Here is a 5482-nt window from a genome sequence, read left to right as displayed (position 1 = left end):
AAATAAAACTGACAGAAATGTAAAACCATGCCTTGCTGTCAGCTTTTTTTCCTCATCAGTTCAATATTGTGCTCTGCCTTCAAAAGTCTTCCTAAATGCAAGACAAGGGTGCAGAAACTATGGGAATAGTTCATTTTATTCATAAAGTTCTTAAAGTTTGTGCAGAAGTCAACATGTATTCAAATCTACACTTTCTAGGGCAAAGGAATGACATTTCAGAGGTTTAACATCTGGTCAGAAAATTTAAACCATGATGGTGTAAGGCCCAGATTTCCAACAACAGCAGAAGCATATGGATATTCACTTTCAATTTGAGAAAAAACACACAAACATTTCGGTATATCTCCTCCTTCATCTTATTTTGAGTAGATTTTGTGAACATTTGCTGTTCACAGCAGTGACTGGAATGAATCTGGTGACTGAACACCCTCAGAGATTGTTGTTCAGTGGTAATCTCAAACTGGTCACATATTAGAAATACAGTTGATTCATAATTCATATTTCCAAAACAGGGAAGTAGAACATGTGTCTGGACATAGATGTCGTTTCTGCATAACAAAAAGTATTCTGCTTTAAAATACCATTTTTGTTTGATATTTGAATGGCCTATGTACAAGTGTCAGGCACTAAGCTGCATAAGGAAGGGTGAACTTTTAGATGAAAAAATATCTTACATTTTGGAACAGTCTTAACAGAGCAGGTGTAGTTCCATTTATTATTTAAAAGAATTATCGTTTAATAAATATGCTAAAACCAATCGTATCCTACATGATATAAGGATTGCAGATAAATATGTTTCCACCAACTCTACTGTACCACATACAAAATGTTATACCAGTAATTTATAAACACTCTATATTATGTACAGGATATATTTTAAGATGCTTATTTGTATCTATATAATATTTATTTAATTAATCATGCTAAATTGGGTATCCTTGTCTTGAATTTACATTTTGTGGAAAACTAAAGTATTCAAAGACTGAAGGTTTTAGATTGGCATTTTGGGTTTAGCACAGAGAGTTACAATACAAATTATTACATATATCATTCTAGTGTCTCAGTTTAAACAAAAGGGATCATTTTTTGTGTGAGTAAAGTATTGTTCTATACTTACAATGCTTTTACTGGCAGTCATTATAAAATCAGTATGGACTTGGTTATTTATTTTTATTCACAACAGTTTTCTTGTAAAACGTTTACTATGCTGAATATCACTGGTATCATAATTCAGAATCTATCCAACTAATTTGCTTGTAATGCTTAGTTTACATTTTGAAAGGAAAAGAAATCTGTCTTTCCAGAGTTGGACTACATTTTTTTCAAATATTTGTGGTAGTCACAAGGGTCTATTTAATGTTTATGTAATGTAGTTTGTGCTTTCTCACATAATTATTCTTCTCAGATAGCAAATTGTTGAATGCCTCCATGAGCAGCAATGGAAAAAAGGTTTGCAAAGCATGTAACTGTATTAAGCTGGTAAAATGCATGAACTCTGAAATAAGAGCTCGATCCAATCCCATTGCAATCAATGGGGAGACTTCTGTTGACTTCAGAGGGAGTTGGATCAAGCCCTAAATGAATAGCAAATTACAGACCCAGTATAATTAACTGCACAGATACAGAGTTTTTGTCTGGTTTTTTTTTTTTGCTTTTTTACTTACAGAACATTATTTCCATGCTACTTAAAATAGCTTAATTTCTTGTAATGGTTTTAAGTTTATTCATTCATTTTGCAAAATATATATATCTTTGGCTCACAAAAGGTGTCTTTGAATGTATACTAAACAAAAAGTGGCAGCTAACTAACAGAGTTGCTCCAGGTATTTCCAGTATGATGCCCCAGTCAGTTGAAAATTGACCAGATTTCTACTCCTCTTTCATATTTGCCAAGGATTAGCACATGTGAGAAAAACATTCTTACATATGTCTTTTCCAAATAGAACTAAATAAATCCCTGTTAATACTGGGAACTGTTTGTGCAATTGGGGCTTTGTATTATGAGACGTCACAAAAAATAAACACTTTTATAGTGATTTGAATATTTCTATTGGGGTGTGCTGTGTATGGAGTGGATCCTGTTCCCACTGGAGTCATTGGAAGATTTCAGTGAGAGCAGGATCAGACTCTGTTTTAACATGATAGTTCTCATACTGATGATATTTATTATCTGCAGTACATTAATGCCCACTTTGATTCTTTTTTGTTTTAACACAAGGACTTCACTATACGTAGAAGTTCACTATAACTAGAATTTTAATTTTCACATGCAGTGTATATTGAAAGTATTTAGGACTTTTAACCTACTCCTCTGTAAATGGAGATTCATTATTTAGGAGTTCAGTACACTCTATATTTAAGAAATCTAGTCTATATTTAAGAAATCCAGTAGAACATTGAATTAACAACACAATATTGTACAGTGTTTTTAGTAGTCACACGGTGAGGGCCACATCCTTCATTCCAAACTCTGGCAAAACTCCCACTGACTCTTTAGAAAGCTTGGACACATATTAAAAAAAAAGTCACACCAATTATAAGGAAAGTGTTTCACTTTTAGCCCAGTATTTGGATTCTAACTTACAACAATAGTCATAAGTATACATGCTCTTTGCGTTCCTGATAGTACACTACAAAATATTGAGAGGCAAACATAACTGTACTAAAAGGTTGTAAACAACTCACTTCTGGTATGAAAGCTATTCAGTGACAATTTGACTGCTTCACTGTCTTTTCTAAATATAACTTTTAGATATATAATCTATAGACAAACTTCCGAAGTCCTTCCTCAGCCAATTTTCTCATTGATTTCAATAATATTTTTACCTGTATATGGGCAGAGCAAGGATTTCATAATTCAGTCCTGTATACATTCCTGCAGTTCTAGTAAAAAAACATAATTTCATCTCTGCCATCCCCAAACAGCTAGCTAGTTCCAGGTTCCACACGATAAGTGTGCTAAATGTAAAAGTATTTTGAGTAAATGCCATACAGCTGTTTGGTAGCTTGCAATTACTGTGTTATTGTGCCTGTTTGTGTTTTGTGTCCTACTTGAAATCCTGCAAGTGGTCTCTGTATTCCTGACATATCGTGCTGGATTTTATATAAATCTATAGATTTTATTCCAAGTAGAACAAAATAACAAAACATTATAAATATTAGCTAGCTTTGCTCCAACACATGGTGGTGTAAATTTGTAGAGATTTACGAAAGGCAATGACCAAATGAATGCAATTACACATGACTCCAGCTTATTAGCTAATTCTATAGATTAGCATCTCAGCACTGCATTGACAATCAATAATTTTACTCAGCAACCGTTTGAATGTCCCATAATACATGTATTATTTCTTCACCCCAAAATAAATTTGCACACGTAAAGGAGTACATAAAAGGCCAGATGCTTCTTCCTTTACACTAGAAAAACTCCCCTTGTCTTCAAGAGGACTTTTGCCTGAGTAAGGAATGCAGGATAGGCCCATGTATGTCATGCTTCTGACTAAAATCCTCAAAATTAAGGGGAATGGTGATATATTGTGTATAACATACTCTAGAGTGCCTGGGCATTGCAGTTTACATGGGCACTATAAAGCCTTTCCACTGACTTTAATGGGGGTTGGATCAAGCCTTCGAGTGCACACACACTATTCTAGAGTTGATGAAAAATAAGTGATTCCTCTTTGGTACCTTAGCTCAACAGGTGACTTAAAGATGAACTTTTAATTCTTTGTTGGGTAGAGATCAATCCTCAGTGTGGTTCTAAGCTGTTTTATGTAAGTATTTGCTTGTATCATATTAATTAAAAAGATAAGATATATAAAACAAAACTCTATTTCAAGGGTCAGAGAATTCACAGAGTTGTTGACAGAAGCTTTGGACTTGGCAGCTGTTATAGTCTATCATAAATACTTTAGGATTTTAAAAAATGTAGACATATTTATTATATGACTAAAATGTGTATTTTTTATACTTAATATTTTGTTTAGCAGTGTTCTTTGTCTTTCATGTAAGTGAATCATTAGCAATCTCCTTATTTTGACTCAAGAGGATGTGACGACTATTTATTGCTGTATCATTGATAACCCTTACATCTGTTCCGGATTATTATGATTGCATATACAAAGTAGCCAAGATTTTCAAAAAATGGGAGCCAAAGTTTAGGCTCTTAGATCCTCACCTAGGTACCTAAATAAATAGCCTGATTTTTTAAAATACTGAGCACCCAGAATCTCCCACTGACTTTAATGCAAGATACTAAAATATAAAATAGCTGCTAAAAAATCCTTCAGTGATCTGGGCCTGTTTCTCATTTATACTAAGGCCTGTTTATGGGATCTCAGCACTGTAATGGCCGTTTTACACAAACTTTGAGCCTCTTTGAACTGCAAGAATGGTGTAAATGGGTCTTGGTCCAAATGAGAATCAGGACCTTTATTTATTTTTTCTGATTATTTTTAAAGGGGTGCTTATTGCTGGTGGAACACATGAGTTTGTCAGCACTGGAGACTACAGTATAGTATGATTTCACTAATGACTGGGATGCCTATTACAGATTACTACATTTTGCAAATTAGTGAGTAATCAAACGCACACTATACAAATCTGCATAACAAAATGTACTTTAATTTATTTTTACAACCATATGTTAGTTTTAATTACTTGTGTTAATAATTCATAGCATGCTAGCAAATATACTGTGGAATATTTTTTTAAAGTAATTACATTTGAGTAACATGAGACTTTCATTGTAGTACTCTGATACTAAGTCCTTTGTGAGACTAGGGTGAGACTGCAGGTTTTGTTTGTTTTTTTGGGGGGAAAGCTATTGAGTTTGTAGATGAATACAGTGACACTTAACAGGTTTCTTGTGCACTTTGTAAGTGTCTTATTCAAAGCCCATTGAAGACACTGGGTCTTCTGATTGACTTTGTATCAGGCCTTATATACATAACAGTTCAGACAGTGAGAGCTTCTCCACTCTGCTAGTCTTAGCCCTGAACTGGGAGCCCTCTTTTAGGGATGGTAGTTCAATCCACATGCTCAGGTCACTGGTTTCTCTTTTAAAGCTTCCAACCAAGCTACCAACTACTTCTCGCTGTTTTGATAGAGTTGGTGATGTCTACTTGTCCAAAGGACAGGAGTGATCATGCATTTCAAACATGCCACCAAAGAGCCATCAGATGATAACTTTTTGTCATCGCTAATCTAGATTTGATCTTGTGATATACAGGAAAACAGCTCTCTGGTTATTCACCCCTGCTCACTACTCCCCAGGGATTTAGTTAGAAGTTCACTGAAAATATATATAACCAGTGTACAATGCTCACCTTTATGTCTTTCCCTCTTCCCCCACTTACTACTACATAGTCTGATTTTTTGTAAACTTTACATTTTATAAAAAAATTACTCCATCACAATAAATGTGTCATTTAGCTATTCTAGAGCTTATAAAATGCATGAGACACATAGAGTACTTATCAAA

Source organism: Mauremys reevesii, linkage group 9 (assembly GCF_016161935.1).
Source record: "Mauremys reevesii isolate NIE-2019 linkage group 9, ASM1616193v1, whole genome shotgun sequence".
NCBI classification, from domain to species: Eukaryota; Metazoa; Chordata; order Testudines; family Geoemydidae; genus Mauremys; species Mauremys reevesii.
Note: the sequence above shows the minus strand (reverse complement) of the source record.